The sequence below is a fragment of the Crinia signifera genome, chromosome 1 (genome assembly GCF_055691185.1).
Source record: "Crinia signifera chromosome 1, ASM5569118v1, whole genome shotgun sequence".
NCBI lineage: Eukaryota > Metazoa > Chordata > Amphibia > Anura > Myobatrachidae > Crinia > Crinia signifera.
The window spans coordinates 96,507,803-96,523,693 of NC_139217.1; the positions used below are offsets into that span (position 1 = coordinate 96,507,803).

Consider the following 15,891-nt stretch of genomic DNA (forward strand, 5'->3'; position numbering starts at 1 on the left):
AGTGTTGTTACAGTTTGTGTCCCATGTGTAATGGGCATTACGGAGTGTCACATATTGTGTAATAGGAATTGCGGTGGGTGGCATATGTAATGGTCATTGCGGTGTGTGCCATATTGTGTAATGGGCATTGCGGTATGTGGCATAATGTTTAATGGGCATTGCGGTGTGTCAAATATTATGTAATGGTCATTGCAATAAGTGGCATAATGTGTAATGGACATTACTGTGTGTGGCATAATGTTTAAGGGAAATTAAAATGGGTGACATATTGTTAATGGGCATTGCAGTGTGTGTCATTTATCTAAATGGCATTAATCCTTGAAGCGAGGCTGCACATACATTTTTTTAAATGTGTGCATTCTTTATTTTTAAAATATCTATTGGTTGGGCCCATTTTTACTGTTAAAACTGGGAGCCATATTATCTAGAAACAGCCCTGTTTGTTTCACTAGAATGCTATTGGGGGGGGAGGGGGGGGGGGGCGCAGGAAACTTTTTTGGCTTGGGGGAGCAGATTTTATAGTTACGCCCCTGGCTGCTATATATAATTTAATTAAAAAATACTACCTGTGCTGCGTGGGACTGTAAAAAATAATTCCATGCTGCTGGTGCACTGACGTGTGCCACTGAGTTCCACTGCCAAGCAGTACCTAATAATAAAATTAATTATTATAAATTCTGCTGGTGCACACTTGTGTGGCTTAGCATAGTTATCCAGCTACCTCGGTGCAACCTTTTGCCCTAAAAACAATATTTTCGGTGTTCGGTGTTCAAAATAGACTGGAAATGAGTGGAAATAAATGTTATTGAGGTAAATATAGCGTAGGAGCAAAAAAAAAAAAGAAAAAAATCAAATTCTGGGATTTTAGCAGTTTTTATGCTTTTTTAACAAAAAAATCAGAACCCAAAACCCAAAAAATCCAAACACAAAACACTTAGGAGGTGTTTTGCCAAAACCCATTAGAACCCAAAACCTCAAGGTAATCAGAACCCAAAACCCGAAAAGTGGCCGGTGCACATCCCTAATTAATACAGTGACAAAGATAGTTACGATCACGACGGACACAAAACACAGAACTATAAGACAATTTATATATACTGTAGATATTCAACATAGATATACTGTTACCATTTTCACATGGCATCAAAATGACAATATTATCACTATTATATGCTAAAATACCACTTTATTATTGTGCAATAATATACCTGCTGTGGCTGTAAACTGTTACTTAGCCTCTCTATGTATTAGGTAGTCCCTATAACCAAAGCGGCTATTTTTGTTTTGTAGATTGGAGTCCCGCACTGAGCATCCTGGCAATGGGCTTACTGTATTTGTAATCCACAAGTGAAGGTGAATCAAGTAATAATTGCTGGCTGTCTCACAATGTAACAACACTGTATACATCCTCTCTCCACTTTTCTTCATATGCCTAAGCATGTAAGGCACTGTAACAGGAAGCCATCTGTATAAAGTCTTTACACCATATTGCGTATTACAGTCACTACTTCTCCATCAAATAATATTAGTCAGGGAAAATGACTTCTTCTCTCCTTCTGATGAGGAAGCACATAAATGTCTGCCTGTTGTACAGTTATCATCTGAGGTAACCGCAGTCATTGGGCGGTATTCAATGAGCCTGATTCGCCATGTTTTTATGGCGAATTTGTGCTGTTTGGCGAATTTCTGACTAAAAGGGTGAATCACCCTATTCAATGACCACATGGCGAATACATTTCAAGGTTTTTTTCACCATGATTCACCGAGTAGCAATCGCTATCTTTTTATGGTGAAGTGGAATGTGAACTTTTAAAATAAAGTGTTTTGTTTTTTACATTTGGTGTCAAAAAATCAGGAATTTTATACTGAGGAGGGGCATGCTATTTTTATTCATGTGCTGTAAGCACATGAATATATATTTAATTTAAAAATTTTTTTTTTTTTTTTACACAGCAGCCAGCAGGGGGCGCCGGAGCCGAGCCGCTCATTACATATTCATATATTCACTGCACCCGATCGTTATGATCGGGTGTAGTGAATATACGCTCCCCTGCTGGCACCCCCGGGGGGCAGCCTGTGCTGCCTGGCACCTGGGGAGCCCACCTACCCCCCACAAAGTTCTGGGGCAGGCAGAGAGACTACCATCTCTCTGCCTGGCACCGTCCTCAGGCTCCCTGCGGCAATCGCCAGTCAGGGGCAGCGAGCCCCTGACACGTTGAATACCGGAGCCCGCCGGCTCCGGAAGGTGGCGAATGTGCAGCGAATCCTAAAAAGGATTCGCTGCACCTCGCAGGTATTCTCATTGAATACCGCCCTTTGTGTTACCCTATATTAGGGTGTTAGCGTCTTTTAACCTTCCTGGGATAGTATATCTTTCATTATATAAATTTGGGTGAGAGAAGAGCGTATTACATCCTTTCTGAGGTAAATGTCTCTTTTCTGTCCGTGGCTGAGTGTAAACATAGCTGACTTTAGTTCTATGAGGTAAAATGTCCTTTTCTGAGGTAAAATGTCTTTAAAATGTATACAACTGTGTAGGTAATTATAAGAACACCTCTTTCCTGGGCTGGTACAGGTATGTATGTATTTTGAGGCTGGACTCACCACACCTCTCCTTTATTCATTTACAATCCAACAGGTCACAGCAATAACTTGAGGGAATCCCAGCAAGTGATGAGCCATTTCTGCATACCCCCAGTAAGTATAAGCATCCTCCATGCTCCCTCTGTCTGCCACACTCTTTCTGCCTGGACCTCTCCACACCAACTGCCCTGTCCAACTGTTCACCCTCCTTCTGACATAGGTCATGTGATATGCTACAGACTTTCTGTGCAGCTGCGGAGGATGCTGGGAATTATTCACCACTGTTAACAAATTTACCATAGTGTGCTTCATCATAACACACAATACATTATATAGTAGGTTATTACACTTGTACTTTGTACTGCTTCTGCACACACATATTACACATACATGATAGCATACAAACATAAATGTATTTATGCCCTGGGGACTGGCAGCACTGTACTTATGCCCGGGCATCACCATATTCCTTTAGCTCACACACTCTATCTAATCCCGCCCCCGGGGTCATGTGAAACTAGTCAATGGGAGTCCAGGGGCACGCTTAGAAAGAGTGTGAGAGCTAAAGCAATATGGTGATGCACTGGCACCGCATGGAGCCCGATGCCCATAATGCTGCTGAATGATCACTATTTATAATGCTTAGTGCAAGGGGCTCCTGATTTAGGTCTCCTCTAAGACACCACAGCAGAGATCTTTAATAAAATGTTGATCTAGCTACCCTTAAATATTCTCAGTGAAAAATCACATGAATTCCCAGTATCATTTCTCTATGTGTGGTCACTCTCTGCAGTAAATCCTTATAGCTGCTGCTCCAGTTTAATGCTCTTTTTGCTCTATTGCAATATTTCCCATATGGCAGACAGATACTTTAGACCCGGAGATCGTCATCTTGTAAAAGTCTCATCCCAGGTAGTTGCTCATTCCCCTGGTAACTGCTTCTAACAACTGTAACCAAGCAACACTTTTTTCAGTTAGCTCTTACTGGGCGGGATGTACTAACCACGTGCGGACATCCCGCCTTCCATTGCGACAATACTAATCACATATGTGTGTATATTGTTATGCGCTCTGGTCCCTGGGCTTCCGGGTTTGTGACTGTAGTGCATGCTGGGAGGAATCTGATTGAATGTGGGGAGAAGTCCATAGTCTTCTATGCTATAACTAGTGTTACCCTCTGTTTCAGAGCCCAAAATGGCGTTATCGCATTTTTTGCTGAAATCTAAAATTTAATAGAGTGCGCTAAGTCCCGAAAATCGCACATTTTGTGCGATAATTCGCACTTTCTCACTTGGCGGTAAAAATGCGCATTTTTAACGCATCCAGATGTTTTCCCATATAAAAATATACAAATCGCTTATTTAATGGCATGCGCAAACGGAAATCGCACTTTTATAGGGGTCTAAAAATCGCACTTTTTTCAGACCAGGTTCTGATGGATGAATTTGTCAGAGATATGCACAGATCATTGCAATCTGTGCATGGTTCTGGTGTAAAAAAAGAGTTAAAACAATATAAAAATAAAAAAACAGTGTGTGGGTCCCCCCTCCTGAGCATAACCAGCCCCGAGCTCAAAGAGCAGGTCTTGCTTTCATAAAATCAGGGGGCAAAACAAATAGGGGTCCCCAGGATTTTATAAAACCAGCACCAGGCTCAAGGGCCGGTTCTGGTTCCCAAAATATGGGGGACAAAATGAGTAGGGGTCCCCCGTATTTCAAGAACCAGCACCGGGCCCAACCAGCTAGCAGGGTAATGCCACAGCCGGGGGGAGACTTTTTATACAAGTCCCCCCGGCCAAAGCTTTCAGCCCTCTGACCGGTCAGACCGGTCCCAAAGAAGGGGTTCCCCCCTCCAGAACTTACCTGCCCATGCTGAGGCCCGGGGCTGTCCTCGATGCCCCTGGGCGGTGGGAATCAAGCTGATTATAGTGTAAAAAAAAAAGAATAAATCATTGTGTATTGCTGTGGCACTACAAGTCCCAGCAAGCCAGCACCGCATGCAGGGACTTGGAGAACCACAAGTCCCAGAATACAGGGCAATAAAGGGCCAACTGGGACAAATAGTGCCCCAGCAGTACAAATATAAAAAAAAAAAACACACAGACACACTTACAGTATAACTTTATTACACAGGGAGCCCATACATTCCAACTCACCTGACTTGATAGAAGATCGGTCTCCTTCTCCAGTAGAATCCATAGTGGGGTACCTGTGGAGATAAAACATACTCACCGGACGTCTTCAAGGCCTCTCCGGGAACCCTACAGCACTGTTACCAAGCTCCGGTGTTCTGTTTACGTCTGGGCCTCCGCCCCCCCCCCCGACCGGGCCCGCCCACCAGCGAATCATGGCCTGGGATTTCAATAAGAGTAACACGAAAAATATATTTATAACCAGGGCCGGATTATATAGACAGGGCAACAGGGTTCATCGTCCCGAGCCCACCTCACATTTGGTGAACCCCACACACTGTCCAGCAGCACCTATTGTCCGGCACCCCTTCACTCATGTGCCTGCAACACCCGCGGTGATCAAATGACGCAGTCCTGACCACCGCCTGCCGCCTGCATGCACATCCAGGTTGATCACAGCGGGTGCTGCAGGCAGCTACAGTACAGTGCCCCTGTACCTTCTGGTCCGGCCTCCACTGCATGCATGCACAACCACACTCATGCCTGGCCACTCGCCTGCCACCTCTCACATCTGGCCGCACTCACGCACGCATGTTATCCCCTGTGGAAAATGCCCAGAGCTGGCCCCAGTGGTGTGGGCAGCTCACAGTAAGTAGCTTCACACTCTAGGGGCTGGAGCTGGGTGCAGCAGAGAGGAGGACCCTGGAGGCAGAGAAGGGATGTAGGGATGGAGGAGATGGAACAGCTGGGCATAATCTCCATTGTGTCACTGCCTGTTATCTTCCTAGATGGCGGCCACACTGCACCCAATGTCCCTGTACATTCACTGGTACCTATAAAATCAGGGTGGGTGGCAGGTTTGCGAGCTGCCCACTTGCCCTCACAGTAAGAACAACCACAGGCAGGGGTCCACCTGCTATTAAACACACGGGTTAATTAAGTATGGGATGGAGTGACCACCCTTTCAGTTGTCTTTGCATTTTCCACAACAAAGCTTTGGTACGCAGCCTTTACAAAAGTTTTGCTATGGGCCCCACATATATCTAGTTATGCCCCTACCCCAAATAGTCACATAATAACATAGTAGGTAATGATGAATAAAGACATTGGCCATAAAGTTCAACCTGTTTTAACTAAACTCGAAGTAGTAAATCTTAGATGTGATATCCTCCTCCACGTTTATGTTGAGTCCATCGTTGGCAAGACTAATTTGTTGGTTTATGCTTCATCTAACCTGCTGATATAATTGTGACAATCCTGAGATCTGGAGATGATTGCCACAATTAATTTTAGATGTATGGGCTCCCCCTTTTGGCAATCCCAATAAAAAATTAATAGGGATCTCCAATCGATTGCTTAATCAGATTTTTAATCATGCTTAATAATCTGGTATTATCTGCGGATCTTTTTTATATGTGTGGGCATTCCCAGTTCGTCTTCTTCATCTATTTACATTATGAACAGCTGAAATGACAATCGATTGGGCAATTTCCATATATGAAGATGCAATCTTTAGATGGAAAAATCTGCCGATCACTGAAATAAATCTGTAATGTGTGGGCAAGTCAGATAGATTGTAGAATCCATTTATCTGGCCAAAAAATCACTGGATCTGGAAATCCATTAATTGTGATTGCTGATGTATGGGGCCCATTACTCTAAACCATAACTTGTTGATTATAGCCCTAAAGTACTATAGTAATTGTCCAATCTGATCTTAAATGTATTTAATTTATCTGCCATCTCAACCTCAGCAGGCGATGAGTTCCACGTCTTTACTGCCCTCACTGTAAAGAACTCCTTCCTAGTAGTTTTATTCATGATCAGATTATTTTCCAATCTACCACACATGTGAAGAATTTACAGTGCCTGTTTATACAGCTCACTAATTATATACAATTACAATATATAACCTTTGTAGGTAACACTAAGCGATGTGCACATTCAGTGGTATACAGTATACTGTAATGGGGATAATATTGTCTATAGGATCCTCCTTAAATAAAGCTGTCAGGTTTGTATTACAGTATACTGGCTGAACAGTTATTTGAATTAACTAATTTACATGTTGCCCATTCTCACAACCTAAGTGTCAAATAAGCATACAAGGTTATTACAATATTTACATTGTCCCGACTTATCAGCTCCAAAATTCATTCTATTTCAGGAGTGTTTTAATTAAGCTATAAAACAAAATAGGTTGGAAGGTTGTGCGCAATAACCATATATCAAAAACGCTTCCGCTTTATATTACAATTACATGTTCCAGGCACTGCTGATAAAAATAGAACCTGCAATAATGTATTAAAGAATGGAGACAATGACATTTTTAGAATAATTTTGTGGATTTATTAAATAATATCTTTTACTAACAAGACCAGTTTCAGCGTGATTGCATTAGAAAGTATTTTACAACAAAGGCTACATGAGAATAACCAGCATTTGGGGCATTCACAATTGCTTGTCAGAATGTAAGTTGATAGCCGTAATATTAACTCTTTCATCTGTATCAGTTGCTTTTATCTCTGGCTTCAAACATCATTTGAAGAAGGAGTTGGAAGCACTTGTGCAGGAAACTCAATAACCTGCTTATCTGCTAACATTGTGTAGCATGTGTACAAAAAGGAGAGGATTACAGCTTTCCTATACAGTGCGGACCAGTTTTGTTTCATTTGTGTCCTGTATGTTCATTCAACACAATTAGGTTATTAATGCTTGTCCTATTGGCCTACATCTTAAAATGATTCTGATTATCCAGAATGCACTTTTTTGAATGACTGAATTACTATACTTAGATATACTGTAATAAGAATCTCTGTGTGTGGTGCAGGATTTTTTTTATGGCAAAGCCTAGGCAGAGGGAGGGAGGGGGGGGGGTGGGGTTATTACTTTTTTTTATCATGTTCATAGCTGATAAACAGTTCAAATTATCTAATTTGTGCTGCACACAGTAAGGAACTCTTTTATATGTATTATTTCCACCTTATTGTTGTCAAATGTAAATACAAAAACAATGGATAAATATATAATTTATGCCGGGACGGATTGGGATTTAAAACCCAACTGGAAAATTTCTAAAAGCAGCCCAAATAGGGGGAGGGATTTCTTGAGGGGACTTGGTTAGGGATAGGCTTTGGGGTGGTGTTTATGGTTAGGGTTAGGCTTCAGGGATGTGTCTATGGTTTGGGCTAGGATGCGGGGATGTATGTATGGTTAGAGTTTGGCTGCAGCGGTGTGCATAGTCAGCGAACACCTCACCTCCCCGCTTCAGCAATCCCCAGCAGATGGTCCGGCCAACACAGGCACGGGGGTGGCAAAAGTCTGGGAAGGGCCTGGAGACACTGCACAGCAAATACAGTAAGCTGGGCATTTCCAGTTTGTGTGCCACAGTGGCAAACAAATCCAGAAAGTGCGGCAGTCAGCATACAGTTTAGCCGACTGCCCCAGCACTGGATTGGACAAGCAGGGAGTTACCAGGTATCCCGGGTAAGGCTAGGTAATCCTCTAACAATACTGTACATTAATTACATGGCCCAATGGGAAGTACTATGTGTGACATAATTTGGGGCATACATAATATCATTTGGGCAGTAGTTGTTACTAAGACAGAACCAAAAATATGACTTACACCAGATAAAAGAACTAGGTGACCATACTTGATACTGATATCTGCTTACAATCCATGTAACAAATGTTACATTTTGACTAAACAGATCATGTGAAATATATTTTTTGAGCATGTGTTTTGATTATTTTGTGCAAAGTAAATGTTGTTTGTGTGGTACATGATATGCTTTAATGCATACCATCCAACATGACCCATTCCATTAGGTACAAAGTGCTCTGTTCCTGGACTTCCCTGTCAGTGGCAGTTACAGAGGTGGGGATCCAGCACAGTCCAAAATGCAAAGAGGGGGAGTTACATTAACTGCCAGTGAGTCCAGGACAGTGATGTTTGGGGTGGCAGTATATGTGGCTGCCCTTTTTGAATATTGGACTGTGCTACAGCCTCACCTCTGCAACTGCTACTGGCAAGGAAGTCTAGAAACAGAGCATTTTGTACCTAATGGAATGGGCCATGAGGGTATGTTTAATGTTGGTGTTAAGCTTGTCATGAAAACTGGTAACAAACTATTTCATGGAATGACCCCTAAGTTTAAGAGAATACTTATTAACAATTGAATTCACAAATCGTTGTGAACATGTACAATAGTTGATAAAAAAGAGCCAGTGAAGAATCATGCCCCAGTTTACAAAAGCAATGGTGCTTATAGAGTTTATAAACCAGCGCCCACATAGATGTTAGTGCCAGTCTTGGCTTCCCACGACTGGCACTCTTTAAGGTACATCAAGTAAATGATTTGAAAAACAGGCTCCATACAGAGCGCACTGTATAACAACAACAACACATTAACAGTAATATGCTCTCCCTACCAATTCCTTAAGCAAATAAAATGTTTACTTTCACCTCTCCAGGTCCTTGTAAAATATTTAATGTACACTCAGCATCCAGCTGTCAAAGGTTTAATCTCATGTTTAAAGAGTCACTCTTAAAATATATGTTTCAAACAGAAGCACATTTAAGTATAAATTGACAAAAAAAGGTCACAGCACTTACATAAAAAGGTTAAAACATTACATAGTTTAATAAATGTAATCAAAACCAGAAAGGCTATATACTGTAAAGAGTTGTATATTTTCTTATTTTTGAAATGTCAACAATAATCATGGTTATACCTCCAAACAGAACTATTATGTAATAAAACATATTTCTAGGATTTCTCATCTTCTCATTTTATTCAATTTTTCCAAATTTCAATACTTTTCAGACTTATCGTGGGAAATTTACTAAGACGTGTATTCTGCTTCACATGTGATGTTGCTATTGGCAACCAATCAGAGTCTATTTCTTATTTATTTAGCACCCTGAAGAAGATAGTAGAGAGGATCTGATTGATTGCCCATAGCCACATCACATGTGAAGTAGAATACACATCTTAGTAAATTTCCCCATCATCTCTTACAGTACATTTGTGCCTTGCAATGAATGCTTTGATGTCACAATCATTATTAACCCTTTGAGTGCCTCTGTGAGATGTGCACAATATCCGCTAAAAATACCAGCGTCTCTCACATTTGTTATATAAATTCAAATAAAAAATGTTGTGTAAAAAGATTATATTTCCTACATAATGTAAACATTACAGGTTATAATGATGAATAAAAATGTTTGCTTGGCAATTTTCACACCTATTATGACAAATTTAAAGGGTTAAAAGATTATTGAAGGCACCCATGCTTAATTGAATATCATACATGATCTTGACTATGTTGTGCTCTTATTTACATAATACCTTGACTACACATGTTTATATCCTAGCTTTCCAAATGTTTTTTACCCCTCCATTACCCATATTTTATTGTGTACTTTCCCAGTTTCTCTTACAACTAGTATACTGTACTCTGAAACTGTTCATTCACTAACCTAAAACTGGGCATGCATTAAATATAATACTAATGTATACTGTACAGTAGGTCATTGTTATGACCTCATCTGGAGTACTGTGTTCAGTTCTGGAGGCCATATCTCCAGAAGCATATAAATACTTATAATAAATAATAAGATCTTAATATGTATAGTTTAGAGCAGAGGGGGGGGGGGGGGGGGGGGGGGACATGATAGAAACTTTCAAATATATCAAGGGCTTTAACAAGGTACAGATGGGAGACATTCTTCACAGGAAGAGGAGCAACAGAACACGAGGACACGCACTGAAACTAGAGGGAGGAAGATTCAGGGGAAATTTGAGGAAGAATTACTTCACAGAAAGGGTAGAAGATAAGTGGAATAGCCTCCCATCAGAGGGGGTAGAGGCAAATACAGTAGTACAATTTAAACATGCTTGGGATAGGCATATTGATACCCTTACAAATAAATAAAGATCAAATATGGTTTGAGGTAACATGTTTAAAAAAGGGGTAGACTAGATGTTCTTATCTGCTGTCAAATTCTATGTTTCTATGTAATGTAATTGTTATAGTTTTTCCATTATAAATAATCTTTAGTGTAGATATTGCTCCTAGTTATCGCTGTCACTGATATTGAAGTGTGTAAAAGGCTGTATGACATTCTGATTACACACTGTTTTACATATATTCCCAGGCTAAGAAACTATAGAATGTGCTGCACATTTCACCATCAGTTAATGCATTGACCCCTAGAGACTTTATTTGTCTTGCAGTGAATATTGATTTGGATGAGTATCATTCCAGGTCAGAGAACACAAACGGGAAAATTACATGTTATGGCTTGCTGACTTTATTAATTCATTCACCCTCCTTCATCTTTGTAATTCACTCACACATTATCTAACTCCCAATAATCTCATTGAAACTACCCATCATCTGCTAAGAGTAATACAGCAGCAAAGTTTAATGAAAAAATATTTACCATGACCTTGTATACACATTGAGGTCAGCAAGTAATATGTATGTATGTGTGGGGGCATGTGAGTATATACAACATGTCAGGACAAAGCAGAACAATTTAAAGAACAGCAATGCAGGTTTTTTTTTTAAACAAATGCACCATATTTCATTCTTACGTTATTCAAACAGTTAACAGGAGCTATACAATAATATATATATATATATATATATATATATATATTGTACTGTATATTATATTGTATAGTGCCTCTTAACTGTTTGAATATATATATATATATATATATATTCAATCAGTGTGCTTGATAATTTGCTAACACATATTAAAGGACCTTTAGACTCACAATATAAGCTGGTTTTTATATCACAAAAAGGCATGGTACAGTAGTAGGTTGGGCTTTCATGTGATTGGTCACTTTTGTTACTGCTTCTTGTCAGAGTGGTGGAGCAAGTGTAGATTGATTCAATACCAAGGTATGTATGCATCCAGTGCACTTTGCACATGTAGATGTGGACTGCTGGAACATGCGTACCTTCCTACACTATTGATACACTTTACTATATGCACTCTGCTGAAACTCTTTTGACTAATACCTATTACCCTGTGGATTATTGTAGTACATTAAACTTAATTCAGTATTATTAAAAAAAGAGTAAATGAATCAGCAAATGTTACGGAAATGTTTTCCCGTGTGAGTCATCTTGTGTCATTAATTCCACCCTCCCTCTCCTGTTCACGCACAAATGAGATTATTTTTTTGCAATATTTTTCTTAAAGAGCAAAAGCATAAACTGTTTGATAATGCATGCAAAAAGGACTTCATTTTATTGTCTGCAATAAAAATGTTATTACAGCTAATAAGCGCAAGGAATTTTGTAATGTTTTTGCACTAATGAGCTCGAGGCATTTGACCATATTAACTGTGCTATATCATTTATGTACAAGTAGAGGAAAAGTGAGCAAATGTTCTTAATCTTGTGCTTGTTTATAGTTCAGGACTTGGCTATTCCATGTAAGTATTGTAAGTACCTACTGTAGTCTAGCTTTACATTTTCTTTCCCTGTGTTGAAGAGATAGCATCAAAATCTTCAGGCATGTCCTAACCAGGCCAGGTAAAAAAACATTATAACCATATCCGCTCCATACTATTCTATACGGTTAACCCTTGGAGTTGGCACATTACATGGTACGGTATATACCTTGATGAAATACATGCTTATTATCATTCTGATATCACTGGAACTAGCCACAGAAGCTGGTTTCTTTGGATGATTATAATTTCATCTCTTATGCTGTGTTCATCATTGATCTTGTTATGGGATACATACAGATGACCGACGGTCAGGATGCCATTGGGCAGAATACCGACAGGGGTCAGGTCAGTGTACTAAGCCCCACCCCCCGCCTTCCTGACCCTAACCCTTATTTCCCACAGCTCAGAACTGGATTAAGGGGGATCCACCAAGAGATGCATCAGAGATGGAGAAAGGCTTGCCGGGGCCATCCACGGGGCACAAATTATGAAAGAACAGCTGCTGCTCTCTGCAGTAATTTCATTACAGAGGGAGCAGTAGAGGGAGCTAATGAGTATTGTTAAGCTGCAGCAGCAGCAACTCCAGCTCCTCCTCTCCTGGTTAGTGCTATGTATTCTGTGTATTGTGTGTGTGTGTGTGTGTGTATGTGTGCTGTGTATGTGTGTATTGTATGTATGTATGTATGTATGCATGTATGCTGTGTGTGTTCTGGGCATTGTGTGTTTATGTGTGTGTATTGTATGTATGTATTTATTCTGGGTGTATGTATACTGTATGTATGTATGCTTTGTGTGTGTATGTATGTATGTATGTATGTATGTATGTATGTATGTATGTATTTATTTATGCTGTGTGTCCTGAGCAATTCTGCACAACCTATAGGTTCTAACAACTCTTTATGTTTGTAGGTGCTAAAATTTGCTACTTCTCTTTTAGAAATTAAGTCATTCTGCTCTTTGGTGTCAATTCAATTTGCCGCATGCCCCCATAGATACACATGTAGTGGTACATCAACTTTGCTCCATTATGCCCCAAATTAGCCCTGAAATTTCATATGTATGTATGCAGCTCTATGGAGCTGTGAACAAAGATCCACTATCTCAGGGCTACCATAAGTATGGCCTATGTATGCACTTACTGGTGAGGCAAGCTGACCGGCAGCTAATTGAGTCAGCCACTTAAAGAGAGACTGTTTATGTTTCTCAGTGCCAGACAGGCTACAATGTATTTTGCTGTTCTGTTTAAGTTTTGAGCTCCTTGGTAAAATTACAGTAGCTGCTACTAGTTGTACCAAATGTTTTGTGCCCTGTTCAATGGCTGCTGAAGGACACCCATATCCTGCCTTTTTCTAAGTGTATTTTATGTCTATTTTGCATACATCTAAACATCAGACTCCCGCAGGAAGGCAGTATATTAGGGAACAGCGGTGCAGTACGAATGAACTAATCAATTATTATTTTATGAAAAATAGATGTCGGTACATTCTTATTATGTCATGGAAAAAATGAGAAGTCGCTAAAACTTGAAATCTTGCATCTTTTTGTCCCTTCCTTTCCAACTGTTCCATTCTAGATGTGAACAGGCTCATTAATACTCCCTAAGCAAATAACTGACTTGTGACCAAAAGCTTGCTTATTAATTCCCTTTCTTTAATAACGCTGGAACTGTAAGAAGGGTTATATTGCTCACAGAAACCATAACCATCATTTATATAATTAGCTGCAAGTTATTATTACATTATCCAATATTACAGAGTCAGGTGTTGTGAACTATCTGGTCTCGAGCGATTACTCTATTGTTTCCGTTACGCACTTTAGGATGAGAGCTATGTTTCGTATCACATCCCTGGCTCACAATTGGAAACGATCGCAACAAAATTGTCCAAGCGCACTCAGCCTAAAAATGAGCCGTAACAAGTGAGAAAACGTTCAAAATGAGGACCTGTCATATAGAAATTAACTGCACAATATTGTTGTTTTGTTCCAGTTTCTTTAGATCAATACCTTTCTAAAGTTCTTACATTGAAAGGTTGAATCGCTTTCACCAGAGCTCAGGCTTGATCGTGCCATTAGTCTGGGACTTCATAAAGAATTATTTTCCCCCTGAGGGTAAGAACCCCAAGGACAAAACCTTTACCTGCCGCTTTCTGCTTCGTATAGAGATGTTGTCAAGAGTCCTCTGGTTCTTTGTCTCTTTTCTTGTATGATTCATGTCAAACATTAAAGATGTTTTTGAACATACAGAGTTTAATAACAAATACTATTCCACAGCATGATGTTTTTATCCACTAAATTTCGATTAGACAACGGATTAATATAATTTTGTCTATCTTTAAAAGTCATCTTACAGTATAATACAAAAGTCATGTTTTTTATATGTATATATTCCTGTATGTAATAGCTGTTTAAACAATTAGCTATGCAAACACTGTAGTGTTCTTTAAGAAAATTCATAAGGAATAACATGATACTATATACATTAGAGGCTTAAGTGTGTCGCAGTTGCTCGGAAGCAAGTTGAAGTTGGTGCTCCCCACTCTAAAACAAAGCACCGGAGCCCACAGTGAATTGTTAGGGCTCCATCTCCGCTGTGTGAAAATGGACTGTGTGTTAGAGTTTGACTCATGAGATTAAGCCATTTGCAGCAAGCAGAATCAGCATTCACTGGCAGGTCCCATCTCACAGTGCAACAGTATTTGCTGCAGCACAGGCTGAGCGGTACCAAGTGGGAGCCGTCCTGTTCCCTTTTGCAGGTTTTAACGGGGCTCTTAGGACAAGGCAAAAAACTATGGAGCAGCAGTGGGTGCATCGCAGAGCTGTGTTGGAAGACCAGTACTCACACTTGGATCCTGCTGTAACCACACAGGTAATGCTGAACATGCAGGTGCCCCTTCTGGGTTCGGAGCCTGAAGGCTGGGGACTCCATTGTCAAAGGCTTAAAAAAATAACATAATATAATATATATATATATATATATAAATATATATATGGATAGCAATTGTAAGATGGCACCCTTTATAGTGACCTTTGTAATTAGATCAGTGAAGCCTTGTAATAGTTATAAAACAAGCAAAGTAAAGTCCATACATTTCAAACATTTATGAAAAGTCTCTTTCTCCACACAATATCATTGGCTGTTCCAGACCGTTATAAGGTTCAGATACTTCAAAATAGCAAACAAGTATACCCAATGCGTTTCGTCCCTACGCGGGACTTCATCAGGGGTTCACAGATAACACAAAAGTTACTTCCAATGGCCTTCACACGCGGAGTATATCCACAATAGAGTGATTTAATAGGTCCATGTATAGAATTCTGAGGTAAACTGTCTTTCAGACTATTTTCATTCGAGAGTCCTTGTAAGGGCCTCATACTTAATTACAGTATGTTATAGGTGACCCTATACGTAGTTAAAATATAGAACAAATCTGTGCAGAGTCAGGATTATTCAGGATGCAATTCCCACTTTCTGGAGATGTGCACTGGTAAAAGTCTCTGTAAGCCTTCTGACAGTGGCAATATTTCCATGAGAGATGTGCCCAATCATCCACTAAAAATGCCAGTGTTGCTCACATTTGTTATATAAATTAAAATAAAAAATATTGTGTAAAAAAAAAAAAAAGATTATATTTCCTATATAAGGTAAACATTACAGGTCAATATGCTGAATAAAAATGTTTGCTTGGCAATTTTCCC

General features: G+C 39.9%; 1 protein-coding gene and 1 long non-coding RNA gene across 2 annotated transcripts in view; both read right to left on the reverse strand.

Moving 5' to 3' along the window:
- The window catches only part of LOC146026286 (uncharacterized), a 39,219-nt gene extending 37,819 nt beyond the window's left edge, over window positions 1–1,400 (reverse strand). Inside the window, exon 1 of the long non-coding RNA XR_014454422.1 lies at window positions 1,209–1,400. This is a non-coding gene — a long non-coding RNA (uncharacterized LOC146026286). The remainder of the gene's footprint in view (window positions 1–1,208) is intronic.
- Window positions 1–15,891, reverse strand: part of TENM3 (teneurin transmembrane protein 3) — a 2,716,013-nt gene that overhangs the window by 1,198,042 nt on the left and 1,502,080 nt on the right. The gene's annotated exons all lie outside the window — the stretch shown is intronic.